The sequence below is a fragment of the Dreissena polymorpha genome, chromosome 9, assembly GCF_020536995.1.
Source record: "Dreissena polymorpha isolate Duluth1 chromosome 9, UMN_Dpol_1.0, whole genome shotgun sequence".
In the NCBI taxonomy this organism is placed as follows: domain Eukaryota; kingdom Metazoa; phylum Mollusca; class Bivalvia; order Myida; family Dreissenidae; genus Dreissena; species Dreissena polymorpha.
The window spans coordinates 28,431,591-28,453,826 of NC_068363.1; the positions used below are offsets into that span (position 1 = coordinate 28,431,591).

The window sequence follows — 22,236 nt, forward strand, 5'->3', positions numbered from 1 at the left end:
GTTTTTAACAGATTGCACAGTTAACCCACGCATATTTCTTCAAGGTGAGGCAGGGTCTGGCAAATCAACATTCTTAGCAAAATTGACCCTGGACTGGTGTGAAGGTTTTCATAGTTCTAGTACATCGGATAACAGCGCACATATCTTTGCTGATTTAGACGCACTGCAATGCTATGAATTCGTTTTTCATATTACATTAAGAAATTCTGTAAACCTATGTGACGTATATACTATGATTAAAGAACAAATAATAGACTCGATCTACTCCCCAAAAGATCGTGAGAAAGCGTACGAACTAGTGAGTGAGATCATGAAACATCAACGTTGCTTGGTACTACTTGATGGTCTAGATGAGTGGACAGGACCTGGGGATCAGCACAACCTACCGACATTGGTAGTAAATCACAACAAATGTGTGATGCTAATTACAACACGGCCTTGGAAATTGGCTGAAGGTAAAGTTAAGCATTCGGACATCGACGCATTGGTTCAACTGGATGGAATAAAGGAACCGTTGGAGCTAAGCAAAATTATACTAAGCCGCTTAGTAGATAAGGAAGAACTTAAAATAAAATACACAGCATTTACTCTTTACGTAAAGAAACAGAAGCTCGAAGAGTTACTGTCGTCACCAATGATGCTCTCTGCAATTGTATGTGCATATGCAGACGGAAAAGAACTCAAAGGCTCTAAGTGTGAAATATACATCCTCTTAGTGGAAAGTCTTTTTAAGAAAGTCAATAGTAATAAGTGTACATTTCAACAGCCGCCCATTGCGTTATTAACATGGACTGAACACATACAGCCAAATATGGAAAAACTGAATCGTCTTGCTGAAATGGCCTTTCATTTGTTGTTTGTAAATGAAAGGGAAAATGCAATAGTGTTTAGCATTACAGAATTAAAGAAATTCAAGATTGATGAAATCAAGGACTTTGCATTAAAATCCGGAATTTTATCGGCGCAACGAACTGCATCTGCACTGCGATCATCGTCATCATTTATGTTTATCCACTTAAGCATGCAGGAATTCCTAGCTGCTTATCATATCGCCCGCAATGCAAATCTTATTGATGTTATTATTTCTATCTACCTCAACCGTCACCCGAAAGCCTTTCTCGACATATCACAGGTGTTTATATTCCTGTGTGGACTGGATGTATGGTGCGCGGAAAAGCTGTCAAGGATGATGCATGAACGACATGCTTTAGATACGAACTCAAACAATCACAACATGTGTGATAGAATCGTACTGGCAGGATATAGAGAAGCTAATGCAAACGGATATTCCGACATTTCCCTTAAACTTAGTCACTTCTACTTCGATAACAACAATATCATTGACCTTCATAAGATTTGGGAAAATAACGCGGCTAATGCCATTGAGTTGAACGTTTACATCGATGACAGGAAACCCTTAGAAAACCAACGAATTTCACCTGGAAATGACGAGTGTGCATCTCAGATTACATTTGACCTTCATTCGTGCCTGGAGCTGACACATTTATGGCTACATGGACGTTGCATATTGGAAAAAGGTAAATATACAATAAGGTTCTTTTGTCAAATGTGTTTTCGTTATGTTTAAGGCAAAGGTAATGCTTTATTTTTGTATAGATCGCATTCCGATAAAATGTTTCCCGATTTTGCGGAAATAGCGGATACATATAAAAAGAACGTGCATTTTAGTTATTTTATACAGCACAAGGCTTACAAAATATTCATTTTTAAACATATGTGAACATGCAGTCATTCATAAAAAATATCAGAGAAACAAACCAATTAGTTTATCACAGTGATGTGGTGTTTCCTTTTATTTTATTTGAGAGACTGACGCTTTTTGATTCGTATAGTTTTATACCAGAAAAATCACACAAATAAAATATTTTAAGCATCATTACGCTATTATTGTATTCCAATAGCCGTCAATGACATATTACACTAGTAAACCTTAATGACGAATCCTCTTTCTCGAATTATAATAATGTTTTGTTTCGAATTTGTTTTTCCTATTGTGTGGTAATTTTTATGAAAGCAATTACTTTGAATATACAATTAATGATTCCCAAGTTAATGACCGGCTTAGACGAATGCTTCCACAGTATTTAGTGCACTATTTTAGTGCATGCTACCTTTTTATGTTTGCAGACCTAAAATGATTATAGTTTTAGTTTGTGATGAACAAACATTTCTCTAAAAATAAGATTACGAAAATAACAAAAACTTAAAACGCCTCAGGTACATTTGTGTTTATTTTACCTGAGCACACTAATTTTTCACAATGTTGTATCGACCGAATCCAAAACTATGTCTTTTCAGGTCACTAGACTACTCTGTAAAATTAAAGAACAAATTTATTTACATTATATAAGTCGCATTAATGTTCATTCTTTATGAAGATTTGTCAAAACATTAGTTTTAATAATATTTCTGTTCAGTTTAAAACTTATTCGTCTGTTAAACAATTATGCCGCGGTGCAGTTGTAGTTATACGATTATATTACAACCATGTTAACACTTTATATGTCACAATTTTAGTCAAAGGTTAATGACACTTGGTCGGAATATGTGTTGTTATGATACAGTGTGCAAGATCGCGTGACTTTGTTGGGATCACACAAAATTAAACGTTTATGGATATAAGCTCACCGGTACAGTTTTAAACAAAACTTAAAAAATATACCAAAATGGCCAAATATGTGAAGTGTACCGAATGTATGTACATGGTTATGATGCACGCAACGTGACATTTAGACACCGATTTCAGACGTATTCAAGGATTTATACTTTTATCCTTAGATATCAGCACAAAATGCACGAATTATTTTTATGAACTCTGGATTTTTGCAAATGTATTCGATTAACGTGATCTATTTGCAAAGTGAGAAGGTCTTAACGGTGTGTTTACATTCCGTCCAACCCGTGTTTAAACCACTGTAAACCTCGTTCCGTATTGCAAAATGGTGCTTGTCTGATAGAAAAACAATGCAGCTAGGGGCAGTTTCATTATATGACTATTGTAAAAGTTTGCTAGCCTTTTAGAAGGCACATTTTAAGTCCAATCTCTTTGAACTTACTCAGAACATTTGATTATTTGATGTCTCGGCCAAGTTTGCAAATGGTTCTGGTCTGTTAAAAACCATAGCCGCCAGTCTTCCTTTAATGGCTATAGTAAAACCTTGTCAATTGTATAGAATTCAAATGTTTAGTCAAATCTTCATAAAAAGCAATCAGAATAACTTCTTATGATAACTCGGCAATGTTTGAAATTGTTTCGATTCGTTGATAAACGTGGCCGCCGGTGAATTGTGCCGGTTTCCTTTTACGGATATAATGAACGTGTGTTTAAATTCTAGATGATACAATTTCAATGCATTCATGGCACTTGGTAAACAAATTTGATGTCATGATACCTTTGCCGAATTCTAAAATGACTCTGGTCCGTTGAAAATCTTGGCCGCCAATGGGCGGGTAGTTTTCTTTATATGGCTGTTAGGAAACCGGTTTAACGATCTATGGTACAAGTTTAGTCGAATCTTCACGCAAGTTTGTAATACTATTTGTTTAAATGATTTCTCAGCTGAGATAAAAAAAATAGTTCAATCCGTTCAGAAAAACGGCCTCCATGTGGCTAGGAAGTTCTCCTTATATAGCCATTACGAAACCTTTTTTAACACTTTAGGGTCATTTTCGTAATAACACCGTCATCATCATGAAATTTGCTCTGATAATGATATGTTATGATAGCTAGACGGATTGAGAACATCGTTCTGGTGCGTTGAAAAGAAGGGGAAATGTAATTTGTTCCAAAATGCATATTTGATTGAAAGAGTGTTTACGCTATAGACGCCTTATTTTAGAGCAATCTTTATAACACCTGGGGCCGTTTCTGGTACAATGCGTAACTTTACGGACGAAAATGTACGTACGTATAAAGTTACGTACGCTTTTCTGAATGCGTAAGTGCGTTTCTATAACCCGAACGTAGCGTAAAACTTAGTTGCTATGTTTGAATAATCTCTAAACAGAAGACTGGTGATTGCGCGGACCTTATAGAGAACATTTGAAGAAATTCATAAAGTAGATTTAATTTGCTTTGTCTAACAAACTTTCGGTAGACTAAATATTTATACATTTATCCTTAAAAAGTACCTTATAAAGAGCAAAGTTCTTTCCCTTGTTTGCGAAATTGCGATGAAAAAAGGGGTCAACTGTACAAAAAGTTCAATCTCTTGATTCTTTTAAAATTAAGTGTGGCCATTCTTTGTTGTGCTGGATAGTGGATATGCTCTTTGTTAAAACAGAAGAGATGATTCTTACTGAAGCAAATCTTTTACGAGTTAGTCAGATATATTTCAAACTGGAATTGCTGGAGCAAACTGGGAAAAAAAATGGATGAATAATACTGTGAAGACATGTGTATTGTAGCTTACAAATCTGAATTTACAGAAACATAATCAAGGAGTTTCCTGACAGGAATTCAATTTACTGGAAGGGTATCTTTGATTATGTTTAGTGCGTCACTGAATTACAAAAGGAATGTCCTTTAATGAGAAGAACATCAGCAATGGCCTCTGTAAAGAAGGTAGTTTTTTTTAAATTTCATTTACTGATCAATGATAATGTACAGTAGTACAGTATGGTTTTAGAAATATTAACAAACTCTGTAGATTGTTTTCACTTGTTGCACTTCTAGATAATTTTATAAAAACAACAACAGATTTTTACTCATAAATTCATTTAAAATGAGAATCTTTTTTCTGTGATAAATTAACATTGTCCATGAATGCTTCTATTAATTTGAGACAATAGGCATTTTCAATTATCATGAAGTATGCTTCTTCACATATATAAGTATATTATATTTTTTGTTCAATATTTAAAAAAAGCATGGATTGGTAAAATATATGTCAGGGTATGTACCAGATGTGATTAGTTCTAAATACAAAATTTGAGAAATTGGGATCCATCCTGGGTCATTGGTATGGGGTAATTGGTATGACAAGCGGGCACTTGTGTAAACCTGAATCACTTTACATGCTTTACCAACACAATGACTGAAATAATTGTGAAAAAGTTCAGTCACTCATAATATACTTAACATAATGCCATTCACTAATGGAAACTGATGCATTAATTTAAATTCATGGAAAAGTTTTACACATCTGGCTTAATGTACATATGAACAAAACACAGGGAGAAAGCAAACCATTTTTTTAAATGTTCCTATTTTTATGAAGTTAAATTTTACTGGTTGAATCATGTCAGGATGACACAATTTATTCTTGCAAGGTTCTAATAATTATGCTATTAAAAATATGTGCCCATATACATGATATTAAATTTCCATTATATTTAAAAAAAATCAGTAAAAATTGTGCTATTCAATTGTTTTTTCATGTGTTTGGGAAAGATACATAATAATGAGAATATGTTAAATCTGTTGGTTTTTTCAGTTTAAATCTTTAAAAACACATACACTGATAGCATACATTTCCGCAAAAAGCTTTATTTAGTGCAAAACAAACAACTTCTTTTGAATTTATATTGTCTAATAAGTTATGTTCTGGACAAATAACTTAATGTGAATATTATGCATAACTATGGTGTTAAAAGTGAAGAAACAAAAATGGTATTATTTAAATTATTTGATTGCAATAGTAGTAAATGCTCTACACAACACAAACATTGTCTATTTTATGTTTCTTATTTATTTGTACAAGTTAATGGATTTAAAACATTAACAAAATACATTTACTTATAATAATAAGGACAGTAAACCATATTCTAATATTTCCCATAAAAAAATGGTATAAAATAACTGAATGTAAAAAAAGAGAAAATTCGCAGCATTGCTTTTCACAATATAAGATAAAATAAAGTGGGTTTTGCAATGTTTACAGCATTATTATAGAACTTTAAATGGTATAAATGGACATTACAGTATGTACAAAAACAACACAGTAGAAAGAAAGAAATGTGTTCAAAGATATTGGGGAAAAAATTGATTGTTGATAGTGTTTTGTCAATCTGTGTGACCACCTATAAAGAAAAAAAAATTCTAAATAACTTCTTATGACATAACAATTTTATTTGAACATATCAATCAAACTGCATTTAATGTGTGCATATGGTTTATAGGAAACTAAAAAATAATCTTAAAATTAGTAATTAAATATTTCAGACAGTAAACATTAACAATGACCTTAGTTAAAATTTGACACTTCTTCTTCATGGCAACTGCATTTATAATAATAAAATTAAAGATTTTGAATGTTGATTATACCAAAACAAAATTAAATGTTTTTGTATTGTCCCCATGGTTTGTGTTCTAAAATTTCTTTGTAAAAAAACCTAAAAACTCAGAAAAAATGATTGTTAAGCATACAGCAACAACAAAGTTTTGCCATCAATATGATATTTATATGATTGATTACCGATGAAATCTGATAATAAACAAAAGCACCGCATATCTGGTGCCACGCTGGGCTGTGAAAGCTTGTCAGAATTTTATATTTTTGTAGAGGACACAGTGACATTGACCTATAACCTAGTGACCCAAAATGGATGTGGCGTTTAGAACTCATCAAAGTGCATCTACATATGAAGTTTAAAAGTTGAAGGTGGAAGCACTTTGATTTTAGCGCCAAATATTAAGGTTTTAGCACATTGCCTACGGGCGGACGTTGGACAACTAGCTAGCTATGACAATAGCTTGGGTTTTCTCTCTCTAAAAACAGCCTCGCTAACAATACAACTTTGATCATCTTACAACTGTTACTTACCAAAAACAAATCTCATTGGTTTTAAAGTCATAGTGTTTTGACAGTTTTTGTGTAAAATGACATATTTGGTACATTCAAAGACCTATAGATAACACAGATTGGAAACTTCGCGCCTTATCGGGCTATCTCTCGGCGGGGTCACGTGTTCGAGAAACCGATAAGTACACTGAGGATCAGCAGACGATTTATCCATGAATCAATCGGAGTAGTCCGGAGATAGCCGGTGTATCACGATTGCGATAAGATAGCGACGCGTCAGTAGCAACGGCTACGATTATCGAGCTAAGTTATGCGAAAATGTTACGGCGCTATGAAAGGCGGCTGTAACTTGGTCAATAATGATCCGATTTTTATAAAATAAAGTTTCATAGAAACATGAGTATTATGTTTTTTTTAATAAAATCTCGATTTTATTTACCTACAATAAGAATTTATAATGCCGCGATCGTTGAAGAAATAGCGCTAAGAACTTCCAAATCGCGGCGAGAATGCTGTTGAATAGTTTATTTAAAAGGCTTGTGCTGATAAAATATTCTTGTATAATTTGGTATTTCAAACAGTTAAAACCTTATAAAATATTATTATTTCAAAACGGATATATGTATGTGGACACATAGATCTAGGTCTCTGATTAAAACAACATTACAGTATAATAAATGCTATGATCGTTCGATCGAAAAACGGTTTCAGTTAGACTTATTTCAATATTGATTGTGTAGATTTTTTCAATTGTTTAATTCTCTGTTTATTTAGATCTTATTCATGAGTTACAGGTTATTAAAATTTTGTTTGTAATCCAGTTTTTTTTCTTTTGGTAATTAAATTAAGCTTTCAGTGTCGTGGGCTAGGATTTCGCGAAAAGAAAAAAACAACAACATTTCACGCGCGTGTTAATCGTCGGATCAATTAGCGAACTGAAGAAGATCCTTTGTGTGTTTTTTCTTTATTCTTGAGAATTAATTAAAAGAAGGGATCCTAACTTCAATTATCAGTTTGCGTTGTTGATTGATTTTAATTGTGTGATCAGTGGCCGCGGCCGGCGAATTATAGTCATCTCACAGCTTTTGTTTGTGCTTTAATAGTAATCTCACAGCTATCTGTTAAAATATGTTTGTATATTAACTTGCATGTGTAACATTGACAGGAAAACTGGTAATACTAATAAAAGATATTAAATGAGAATTTAAACCCATACATTGTACTTTCATCTTGTTTTTTTATTCATACCAAGATAAACATATTACCCAGAACAAAAAACGTATTTCTTCGATTTGAGGTGAATAATGACGAAGTTTTTCACAATGAACCAAAGCATCTTTGACGACGTGTGTGTATAATAGGGTTAAAATTGTGCCATCTTTGTACAAGGCCAAAATCCTTTAAAATGAACATTTTCCTCCAGTTTAGTTCATTCATATCTAGATTAACATATCACCAAGCATAAAAATTTGACTTAATCTATTTGGGATGAAAAATGAAAAAGTTTATCAAAAAGAACAAAAACACGTTTGACAGCAATCTTGTACAACAGAAGAAAAGATCTTAAAATTGTACCAACATTGTATAAGGCCAAATACTTTAAATTGATTATTTTCTTCTGGTTTGTTTAAATCTATACTTAGATTAACATCTTGCCAAGCATAAAAATCTTACTTCAACAATATGGGATGAGAACTAGAAAAGTTTGTCAAAAAGAAACAAACCACTGAATGAAAAATGATTGAATGGAATAACAGAATAAAATAGTACAAATTGTACAAAGGCAAAATCCTTTAAAATACCTTATTTTCGTCTACTTTGTATAAATCATACATAGATTAACATCTCACCTAGCATAAAAATCTTACGTTATCAATATGTGATGCTTCATGAAGATGTGTAAAAAAAATGCTTCGGGCCATTCAAATTTTCAAAAAATATCGAAAATGAACGAATCCAGTGTTCTCTTTCAAATTCCGATAAATTGATAATTAATTAGAATAACAACTACCAAAACCTAAAGAATTATCAACACAGAAAATAAATACTTATTTTTATTCACACACAAAATATTCAATATGTCTTTTTTCGGCGACCGACTTTGCTCACTACGCGAAGTTCGTAACGTTGCGCTTTCAGACATTCATTGCTCTGCAAACTGACAACCGAGCGCTAAAAACACTAATTAACACATTAAGATTGTTAATAACAATATCAATATAATATAAACTACCAGATCATGCTCAGAATACCCTACGACAACAAATATTAACGACTAATTACGAAGAATAATTGATTGCTTTATAACAAAATGGCCGACAGTAGCTGGAACAGGGAAGAATCTACAGGTACACCGGCATCTCCAAAATCAATGTCACGTGACCCGCGTCCGCCGTTAGATATTATCGCATATCGCTATCGCGAAGAGGAGAGTTTCCAATCTGTGTTATCTATAGGTCTTTGGTACATTTCAATACGTGTTTTCAGTAAATTTACTTTAACAGTGAAAACTTTTCAAACCTACTTTAAAATTAGCCATTACTAATATTCAGATAACTTAAGTTTTAGTTGTTACAATAACCATTGCGCAAAGTTAGCCAAGTGTGTGAGCCTTGACCTTTACTTCTAGTTAATAATTGCAGCGCTTAAACAACTGAAGCTTGATTGGTCATTATTGGCCCCGTACTACTTAAAAGTACCCAGGGTACTCTTAAGTACACTTCAATGTACCCATGGTACAGAGTTTTATTCCTGCCTAAAATCTGATGTCATCAAACGCACTTCCGAATACGAAACAAAATCCTCTTTTAATAAAACCTAACTCAATATGCTTTTTTGTGCACGAGTTTCGATAATATCATCGCGGAGGCCATTTCACAGAATGTAAACAGAAACATTATTAATTTGAAAAAAGAACCAACAACAGCAGATTTAGCCTGGGTATGTTTAAGTATATTTTCCGTACCCAGGGTATAGTGTAGCATACATAAGAGTACCCAGGGAACTTTCAAGTTGTACCAGAGCTGACAAAGACCAATCTAACTCAACTGAGCTAACATGTCGACAGGTTGTATCTCACAGTCTCTACAGAATATTTTATTTTACGCAGTTTTGACAAAATGATATATGCATTATATTATTTCCAAAGAAATGGATCTTGATGCAGAAATTCTGCATAAACTGTATAAATGTGCCGGTTTCAACAATAAAGTGACAACCGCATTCACATTTATAAGAAGCGCTGTTGACATATCAATAAAAATTGTATACAGTAATCTACGTTTTTGTAAACAGTTGCATTTATAGTATACTGCTGTGTCAATGAATGACAATTATACAGTAATCTGCAGACATTCCCAAAAGTGTCGGACCGTCGAACCTGACCGACGTTTTAAAGACAGGTCCGATTGAAATTGTTATGTTGCCGGTCCGAATGTCCGGGAAATAATTCAAGAAGAAAAGTTGATATATTTTTATAGAATTCGTTCCAGTGTGCGATCATTTGAGAACAAATACTCCTGGGCATTCCGAAAATTTTCGCTTGGTACCAATTTAGTCCGGTCTTTTATTTATCGATTTCTAATTGGTTAGCGGCTGGCAAAGAATGAACGGTAACTGACGAAACCTCTTCGTTACTTTGCGAAAAATCTTACGATTATGCTTAATGCAGCTAATGTCCGCCATCTTGAAATTTTAAGTGATCGATTTATAGCAATGTTAAGCACTGCAGTAGCATATTGTAAAGCAATATGTTAACCGCATTATATATTGATTACATATTTGCTAGGTTACTGGTTACTCGTTTACATTTTCTACATTCAAACGATATGTATAAAGCACATTTTATTATATGTACAAAACATGTACATGTTTTCGGACTGTCGTATTCGGATACAGTATGATTCGTCAATTTTAATTTATTTTCGACGTTCTTGATAACATTTTTATAGAATGACTATACACATGCGGTGATACGGATGGTATGGTTGATAATATTTCGCATTGTAATCACCAGAAATTGCAACTAGAAATACTACATAAAAAAGTACAATAAGCTAGGTCACGGGGTGTCCCCAATAGGGACTCGGCCCTTAATCCCCGTTGGGGTCCTGCGGTCCCAGACACCTATATGTTTGTACATTGATATTTCGGTCCTATGAATCCCAGTCCGGTCCTGCAAGTTATCTAAGACTACCGGACTGGATGTCCCGTTGACTTAAAATACTTTTGGGAATGTCTAAATCAGAGCTAAAATTAATTGAATTAATATTAGCACAGACTACTGTATAATTGTCATTCATTGACACAGCAGTATAATATAAATGCAACTATTTACAAAAACGAAGATTATACAATTCTAATACATAATTCTTACAGAAAAAGCATACTTTTACCCATGTTTACAATGAATCAATTCTATCACTCAGCAAACGTCACATTCGTTGAGTTCAACTTGGCGTCTTGTGATGGATAAAGCCTTGTTCAATACGAAAGTTGAATGAATTGTCAAAAGGAAAATCGAACAAATCATAACAACAATCGATTCGAACATGTAAAATTTCCTCTTTTAGTAGAACTCCAATCCACAATCGTACTCAATAGATCATGCACAATCAACGCAGGATTTCCGTTACAGTATCTTCCCATGCCCTACAGAGATCTTAACATAGATAAAGGTTTAAATTAACTAAAATGATGTTGCGCTCGTAGATTTCGTAGTCTACGTTCGGTTCTCCGAAATATCGGTGCATACGCCGCCATATTTATGCTAAATTACTGAGTTACGTGAGCCTTTGAGCACACGTAACATTACGTGCAAAAATACGGTAAACGTAACTTTACGAAGTTTATAGAAACGCTACTTACTGAACATTTTGCACTTACGCATGATTTTTGAACGTACGAAATTTTAAGAAACGGTCCCCTGGTTAAGACATTGTTGTAATAATTGTTCGAATATTTATTTAATGTGGGCGGCTCGTAAGGAAACATGTCAGCACGGTGGTTTGGCAGTTTTTATAGTATGGCTATAGTGAAACCGCCTCAACACTAGAAGTCGCATTTTAGTCCAATTATCATAAAGCTTGACTAGAATATTTTGTGTTATGATGTATCGGCTTAATAAAAACAAAGTGTTCCGGTGACCTGAAAAATGAATTCATTAAGAGGCGGGCAGGTTCCCTTAAATTAACTTAGTGAAACCATGGTACCGCTCTTGTGGCCATACCTTATGTTAAGCCTTTATTAAACTCTGTCAGAACATATCTTCTAATGATATCTTAGCTTAGTTGATATATTTCCGGATCTTTAACACGAATGGCCGACTGAAGGTTGAGTATTTTCCCTCATATGACTGTAGTGATAAATTATCGATGCTCAAGCCGATTTGTTTTTCAAATTACATGACATTCGGTCAGAACATACGTTCTTATGACAGCTGAGTTCGAAACTTGTTCGGGATTGTTGAAAAACTAGAAAAACTTGACCGCCACTCTTCATTACACTTATTCAGAACATTTTGAGAAGTAAGAGCTAAACAGCTCAAAGTGTCAGTGGAACAATGCAAGCATTATGCCTAATAACATTAAGTTTTATTGCTGTTAATCTTCTCAAATTGCACCGTTTACGTTGTATTTTGACAAAAAATAATATGTTTGAAAACGTGTCGGGATTTTTGTAATTTGAAATGTCATATTCTTTATACTCGGCATTAAAATCGAAATAGTTCCAACGTGATTTTAAAACTAATTTAAATAATCAATGTACCGTTTTAATTTGAAATCAAATTCTTCATTTTCTAACGATAATGTTTCGTATTTTCAGTATGAGTCTCCGATGTTTGTGTTATTTCGCTGACGCATTTATATAATTCATTCATTTTTTATTCTGTGACCGAAACTAGAAAATGCTCTTGTTGTCAAACAGTGCATGTCGATGTATGGTGATATCTTACACATGTCTTATATACTTAATAACACAATTCAACGTGTAACTACTTGGTTGTTTTTATTTCTTATGTTTTGCTATTTGCATATGGTATTCTTTACTTAATGACTATTCTTAACAAACTAATATCTACGCTTTATATTATTTCTTAAAATCCAGCTCAGAAGCCATAATAAATGTTTCAACAAAAATAGTGTTATGCCGGAAACTCTCGAGAAGTTTACCGTCAAAGGGAAATTTCACAATAACAATAAATTATAAAGATCCACAAGGTTTAAACTCATTTGTTAGCTATATAATTCAACTTCACTTCAGCAAAAAATAATTGAAACATACAAATAAATGTTATTGACATTAAACCATTTATGCCTAGCGTCAAGAAAAAATGCCTTGCCAAACAGCGTACACCAAGATGAGACGCCGCATGATGCGGCGTCTCATCTAGGTCTGCGCTGTTTGTTTAAAGGAATTTCTGTAAAAAAATATTCTTTATATAGAAATACATATAATAGACATCCCTAATTTTGGAAATAAATTAATCCAATTTAGAAGGATGGTAGAGTCCACTAGGCATAAATGGGTTAAATACTAAAGTGAGCTAACAAAACGTTTGCAAACACTTGTCTATTACCCTACAGAACGAAGCATTGTTAATGCAAATTAGCAGATTTGCAACCTTATTGCACTTTGTAGATATGTTCAATTGTTGGCATTTAATTATAACAATCTTATCTCGTTGCAGTAATTTTGATTTGTATGGCAGTAGGAACGGTATACTCTGTACGGGAGATAACCGATGCGAGGTGTTTGGTTATACAAGCTGTCTGGGTTGTCATTTATTTATGCATGTAGATAAGGGAGTGTATCTAAATAGTATATTTTCAATAGTTGATAGAACATTGCCATTGTTAGTTTACAACCTACGGTATATTCATTGTGGATTATATATTGATTTAAAAGATTCATTTATACCAGCATGCATATGACTAGTAATGTGGAACACAACATAGTATGAATATAACACTCATACAAACGTATTGTAAACGTGTTTGCAATTTGGGAATAATTTACGTGAACCATTCGAAAAAATAAAACTTATAGTATTGAATATTTTAAGCTAAACAACACTACAATAATACTTCTGATTTATATGTATTATGACGGGATGCGTTCTGAAACTAAAACATTGTTTTTGTTTTAATTATTCAATATTGAACAAATTCAACCACATTTACTATGTATAAGAATTGCTAAAACTTCATTATTTTTTCAGATTCTGCCAGTGTGGGTATATTTCCGGTCTGCATTATTCTAAATATTGCCGATCCAACCCAGTGCACAGAGCTTCCACCTGTACTTCCCTCCATCGAAAACATTGACTTGACCCGTGTCACATGTTCCTGTACCTGGCTACGCAGTCTGCTTAGCATGATGCTGACACGTAATTGTAATATGAGATGTAGGCTGTTTTACTGTCACTTAACTGCGTGTGGAGAGGGCGAAGTCAACGCATCATACACGACTGGATACATAGGTTTCCTTTTTTTTATCACTGGACGCATACGGTTAGATGTATATCCAAACAAAAGCATATCAATAAGCCTAGATGATGATACCGGTCTGTGGGAGATTCTGCATGGTCTGAGTATTAAGAGTCTGAGTCTGGGTGGTTTAATTGACAGTGGTTGTAGAGTGAATCATGAAAAGTCGTTCTCACAGACGATAGCATCGCTCTCAAAGCTGGAAACACTAGATATTAACATGGATGAATTGACTCCTTGTGTGTGGGAGGCTCTCCGTGGTCTGAATATCAAGAGTCTGACTCTGAGCAGTAAGGAGTGGGGAGAGTGGCATGCAGAGTCGTTGACTCAGTCGCTATCATCGCTCAAGAGGCTGGAAACACTTGGAATTGGTATGTCTCAAGACAGTCCTGGTCTGTGGAAGGCTCTCCATGGTCTGAATATCAAGAGTTTGAGTCTGAGTTGCGTGCGTAAATCTTCCGGTATTGATGTGAAGCATGCGGAAACGTTTTCTCAGTCGCTATCATCACTCACACAGCTGGAAACATTAACACTACATGTCCATACATACATCGCACTACAGGTACCTCAATCATTGAAGTATTTAAATATCTACTCTGACACAATGCTACCATCCAAAGTGCGCGAACTGGTGGACTCACTGGCTATATATACTCATTCAATTGGGATTAAGCTAGAATTTGGTTGTGCTTCTAGTATTGATCCCCCAGAACGAATCCCAGTTCAGGAATACATTACAATTCAACAGGAACTTGCTGCACGGAAGAATGTTGCAATGAAACGATTCCGAATATATGAATGGCCTGATTCTGCCGGTTATGCCATGTCTGTACGTGACATTGGTGATGTTGATGACGCTGATAGCGATATCCTTGAAGATGATGTTTATAAAAGATTTGCTAAATATATTGATCGTTACAAAATCAATCGAATTTCAATACTCATTGAGATAAGTCGAGTCTCAATATCTTGAATTAGTGTTTGTTTTTTATGGATACTATATTAATATGAACCTTGTTGTATATTAAATTTATATTGTAACAATTAAAACTGTTTTGACATGTGGCGTATAATACTGTTTTATGTTGTTTCTCTATACATGAAATTGAGCTATAACATATACTAGCCTAATGTGTTGTTGACTTTTCGACGATAGGTGTTACAAGAAAATATGGTAGAAACACATTATCTTCCTATTTCCAAAACGGTTTTAGTCTAATGTATGTTGACATTCAATCACATTATATACATATGCTCATCTCAATCTCAAAGATATTTCGCCGGAGCTTTTCTCTTATATGTAGTTATTATTAAAATCAACACAATTGTGTAAATACGGCTCCTAAGTCGTTAATGTCTTGAGATTCAAATCATTGAACAAAATAATGTTTATTTTTGCGTCCGAGCAAGTGACAAACTACTAAACGAAATCAAACTGTAGACAGATATTACGTTTATGCTTTGTGTCAATGTTATTGTATAAGTTTAAATTCAATGTATGCCTTTGTTTTAATGACTTGTACAATTTGGAACATGTTGATACAATTTTATTAGTGCGCTTTATAGCATGTACATGTTCACATAATTGTCAACGCATTTGACTTCACCTATAAATATTAAATATACAAGATTAATATTTCTTCTTTAATAAATATATAATTCAAACTGCTTGATGTTTTCAAATGTATCATATAAATATGTTGTATATGCATTGTATGCATAGTGCCTGTCATGATGATCATTTAAACAAGGGCTGTTTGTAAAACATGCATGCCCCCCATATGGGCTCTAAGTTGTAGTGACAGCCATTTTGTAAATATGTTTTTTGTCACTGTGACCTTGACCTTTGACCTAGTGACCTGAAAATCAATAGGGGTCATCTGCGAGTCATGATCAAGGTACCTATGAAGTTTCATGATCCTAGCCATAAGCTTTCCTGAGTTATCATCAGGAAACCATTTTACTATTTCGGGTCACTGTGACCTTGACCTTTGACCTTGTGACCTGAAAATCAATAGGGGTCATCTGCCAGTCATGGTCAATGTACCTATCAAGTTTCATGATCCTAGGCATAAGCGTTCTTGAGTTATCATCCGGAAACCATTTTACTATTTCGGGTCACCGTGACCTTGACCTTTGACCTAGTGACCTGAAAATCAATAGGGGTCATCTGCTAGTCATGATCAATCTACCTATCAAGTTTCATGATCCTAGGAATTAGGGTTCTTGAATTATCGTCCGGAAACCAGTTTACTATTTCGGGTCACCGTGACCTTGACCTTTGACCTAGTGACCTGAAAATCAATAGGGGTCATCTGCTAGTCATGATCAATGTACCTATGAAGTTTCATGATCCTAGGCCTAAGCGTTCTTGAGTTACGGTCTGACAACCACCTGGTGGACGGACCGACCGACAGACAGACCGACCGACCGACCGACATGAGCAAAGCAATATACCCCCTCTTCTTCGAAGGGGGGCATAAAAAATAATACCCTTTAAACATCGATAATGATAGAGCTTTGTTTTCAGATGTAACAAGAAAAAAATATTTTTATAATAAAAAATAACATTTGTCCGTAGTTCTATGCTCTCAAATAATGTAGTTTTATAAATGTACATGTCTAATGTATTAATATTAACCAGTAGCGGCAGTTTCGGATTACTCAATTGTTTAACGTGTGTTGCTTTTAAATTGATTGTAAAATAAGTATCGTCAGTGGTTAAAATAAAACTAAACATGTCTGGTGAAGATCGGATGAAAACTACTTGAATTAAAAAGCAGACACCATGGTTAATGTGTAAAACTAACTAAGTGACCCAGCGACCTAGTTTTTGACCCGGCATGACCCATATTCAAACTTGACCAAGACATCATCTAGATACAACTTCTGACCAAGTTTGGTGAATATCGGATGAAAACTACTTGAATTAGAGAGCGGACACCATGCCCAATGTAAAAAAACACTAAGTGACCCCCGTGACTTAGTTTTTGACCTGCCATCACCCATGTTCGAACTTGGTCTAAACATCATCTACATACAACTTCTGACCAAGTTTGGTGAAGCTCTGATGAAAACTACTTGAATTAGAAAGCGGACAACACTCTGATTGTATACAACGCACTAAGTGACCCCGTGACCAAGTTTTTGACCCAGCAAAGCCCATGTTCGAACTTGGTCTAAACATCATCTATATACAACTTCTGACCAAGTTTGGTGAAGCTCTGATGAAAACTACTTGAATTAGAGAGCGGACACCATGCTCAATGTTTAAAACGCACTAAGTGACCCTGTGACCTCATTTTTAACCCGGCATGACCCATATTCGTATTTGACCTAGACATTGTCTAGATACATCATCTGACCAAGTTTGGTGAAGATCGGATGAAAACAACTTTAATTAGAGAGCGGGCACTTAATCCGGACCGACCGACAGACAGACCGACCAACAAGGTCACTCCTATATACACCCCTAAACTTTGTTCATGGGGGTATAAAAATAGCACTGTTGGCGTTGACTTTTTTATTAACAATAATAACTCTTAGCGTGATTAAGTTGATGTTTCACTGACGATGATGCTGAAAGATGCTGTTGCTGTTGTTATTGCTGCTGTGGTTTCTGCTTCTGATACCGATGATGATTCCGACGACGACGAAAACGGCGTCGACGATAAATACGACGACAGCGAAGAAAAGGATAAGGATGATGATGATAATGATTGTGGTGGTAGTTGTCGTGATGATGGTGTTGGTGATGATGTTGGTGATGATGATCATGCTGCTGATGATATTGTTGCAGCTACTGCTGCTGATGATGATGAAATGATGTTGCTGCTGCTGATGAGGATAAGGATGAGGATACAGATGATGATGATGCTGATAATGATTGGGATGAGGATGAGGATAATAATGCTGCTGCTGATTATGATGACGATTAAACGAGGAGTATTCAATAATTGTTTTTCTTTTATGCTTTCCAGTGGTTTATCTTTGAAATAAAACTGGTATTCTACTGTTTCGAACAGTGAAAATTAACAGTAAAAAATATCCATATTTTTCACTGTTTTACTGTGCAATGACATCATTTTTTCGACAAAATGACATCATAAATCCAGCGATATTATCCAATCAGACTCTTTTACAATGTAAATAAACGGTGAAAAAAAGCATACAATAAAGATAACATTTGTTGGATTTGATGGAATATCGATTTTAATTCACTCGTGATCATAGAAAATATATTTTTGGTTGCGCCACTCGTGAACATATTATTTTATATGATCACTCGTTAAACAAGGGCTGTTTGTAAAACATGCATGCCCTCCATATGGGCTGTCAGTTGTAGTGGAAGCCATTGTGTGAATACGTTTTTTGGCAATGTGACCTTGACCTTTGACCTAGTGACCTGAAAATCATTAGGGGTCAATTGCGAGTCATGATCAATATACCTATGAAGTTTCATGATCCTAGGCATAAGCATTCTTGAGTTATCATCCGGAAACCATTTTTCGAAGTTGAGTCATCGTGACCTTGACCTTTGATATAGTGACCTGAAAATCAATAGGGGTCATCTACGAGTCATGATCAATGTACCTATGAAGTTTCATGATCCTAGGCATAAGCGTTCTTGAGTTATCATCCTGGAACCATTTTACTATTTTGGGTCACCGTGACCTTGACCTTTGACCTAGTGACCTCAAAATCAATAGGGGTCATTTGCGAGTCATGATCAATGTACCTATGAAGTTTCATGATCCTAGGCCTAAGCGTTCTTAAGTTATCATCCGGAAACCATCTGGTGGACGGACATACGGGCATACGGACTGACATACGGACCGACATGTGCAAAACATTATACCCCCTCTTCTACGAAGGGGGGCATAATAAAATCGATATCCCATCGAATCCAACAAATATCCTCTATATATTACAGGCAACCTTTGAGCATTTGTTCATAATAAAAATATATATTGATACAATTCGATATATACGTGTTTTACGACAAGGGAGAGAAACCAATAAATAGAAATTTCAGATACTAAAATTTTATATTGAAGTTCGCAAGGCGTATGATATCCATGATGAAAATGACACAGTATTATTGTGAATGTATATATTAGGATGATGTTTGCCGTGAATGATGTGTTTTAAAGATATGAGCATTACCCGCTTGGACCTGGTTAGAATACCGAGGGAGAAAGTTCGAAATAAATAAATGTGCCTATAAGGAACATCAAATAATGTTAGTAAATAATAATACAAAAAAAGCTTTTAGGAATATTTACAAATACTTGAAAAATGGTCATTAATATCAAAAAAGTAAATTGTTTACATTATTTATTATTAGTCTTTATTTAAATAAATAATAACATTTGCGTTTAATAGAAACTAATAAGCATACATTGCCAACATAATATAGTGTCACAAAAGACACACATTTATATATTACAAGATTTAGAAATTAAAATTAAAAGTGTTTTGGCAAATTGGTTTCGTACACTGTTGTATTTTATGACACATAGAAAAGTTTCATGTTACATAATAAACTATGCATTAATATGTGGCAATTTTGTTTTATGAAATTTGCTGTAACCTAAACTTGTTCAAGACAGTATAATGAACATTTGATCTTCCTCATCAATACAACATTTATAAAATGCAATAAGAAATAAGAATAACATGTATACAGAGCAGTCGAGATCAAGAAGACAAAAGGTGGGTCCATACATAAAATAGTGTACGTGGTATACCCACAGTATTTTCTTGAATAAAAGACAAGTAACAATATTTTGCAATTTACACTGTCCTTACAAACATTTTCAGAAGGAACAATATGCTCACATTATAAGACTCAATTAAATATAATGCAAACTAATTCTGTTTTACATATAAGGTGTCAGAGTGATTGAAATACACGCTTACATCACCTAAGACTGCGTGGAATCTACCTACACCTACAAAAACAGCGGAAATTCTTCATACAATTTAAGTTATGTAAGCGGAATTTTTTAATTAACTTACAGTGACTTTGACTTGTATCTAGTTTTCCCAAGCTAGATCTACACGTAAGCTAACAATTCATACAATTTAGGAACAATACCCTAATATAAAAGCGGTGAGCTAACAATTCATACAATTTAGGAACAATACCCTAATATAAAAGCGGTGAGCTAACAGTTCATACAATTTAGGAACAATACCCTAATATAAAAGCGGTGAGCTAACAGTTCATACAATTTAGGAACAATACCCTAATATAAAAGCGGTGAGCTAAGTTCATACAATTTAGGAACAATACCCTAATATAAAAGCGGTGAGCTAACAATTCATACAATTTAGGAACAATACCCTAATATAAAAGCGGTGTTACTGAGTGTAGTTTGTCTAATTTTAATGATAGTGACATAGCCTTTAACCCAACTGGCTTGAAATGGAATCCAGGTAGGGTATGTAAGCTGGGTATACACTTCCACAAATCTTAAGCACATTATCTCAATCCAATCATAAGTAATTGATCAAAGAACATAAATTGTTGCTGCTTATTCTCAAGTTTTAGATGCATAAATATTGATCTATAACGAATGGCCCCTAATTTACTTCTGAAGACTGAAATTTAATAAAAGCAAGAGAAACTGTCTTCCCTTATTAGCGCTCGTAGACCTCATAAACTCATCTGGGACAATCCTATACACACATGTATTGAATACATATTTTTCCAAATCACAGCTCAAGTATGTTTATATGAAGTCACATTCTAAATGCAGGACACATTCTGTTAGGCATATATATGTAGCATTGTCCCAGAATTATCTATATCAAACTCTAATTTTTATTTAGCAATAAAAAACAAAAGCAAAATACAACTACATTATTGAAAATCATACTATCTTAAAGTTCTACGGTATATACTAATAATAAACACCTTAAAAATGCATTCTACTTGAATGTAAATGAACCAAAATACAATACGTTTATCCCGATACATACTTTTGGCTATTGCTAGACGCTCATTTTATACTATAAAGGTTAATATTGTTAAAAAACAACAATGTATACAATTAATTTAAACAGACAAAAACATGGTGGTCTATGAAATATTCCCAAATGTAACAAAACATTTCATTTTAATCTATAACAAATTCATACAGGGAACTATATATAGATTATTACAGATTTCAATAAGACATAATATCATTTATAAATATTAAATACACAGGATCAAATAAATGATGACAATTATGCATTAAACGGGTGCTTCATTAAAAAAATGCATTTTCCGCTCTACACTGCACTGCATAAAATTAAAACTTCACAATCGAAAAATGCTATCATAAAATATTTTGATTATTGAATTATTAAAATGGAGCAAGTAATAATACAAACTGGTGAAATTCAGCAGAAATGTTATATCAAAGTTAAACAACAAAACCTTATCAAATTTTGATAACATAATAAATATAATTTGTTTTATGTATTCAAACATATCAACACAATCTAAATGGTTTTGCTAGCTACATTGAAATAAGAATTATAGAAAATATTTCTGACATTAAAGCAAAACTTATAACAATTATAATTACCGTAGACATTCATGTGCAAGTAATTAAAGATGGTTTATTTGTTCATATGTTGTGAATAGAGCCTTTTACTATAACAAGGAACACACAAACTACTTGAAAACAAAAGTGGCATTCACTTTTTTCCACATTTCCAAGAATAGTGAAATTCAGCAGAAATGCTATATCAAAGTTAAAACAACAAAACGTTATCAAATTTTGATAATATTATAAATATAATTTATTTTGTGTTTTCAAACAAATTAACGCAATCTAATTGGTATTGTAAGCTTTATTGAAATAAGAATTATACAAAATATTTCTGACATTAAAGCAAAACGTTTAAGAATTATAATTACCGGTAGACATTCACGTGCAAGTAATAAAAGATTGTTTATTGGTTCATATGTTGTGAATTGAGAGTTTTAC

At 33.8% G+C, this 22,236-nt stretch overlaps 1 protein-coding gene across 4 annotated transcripts in view; it reads left to right on the forward strand.

The window, feature by feature from the left end:
- LOC127843883 (streptococcal hemagglutinin-like) overlaps positions 1 to 22,236 on the forward strand; it is a 449,139-nt gene that overhangs the window by 188,636 nt on the left and 238,267 nt on the right. The window lies entirely within an intron of this gene.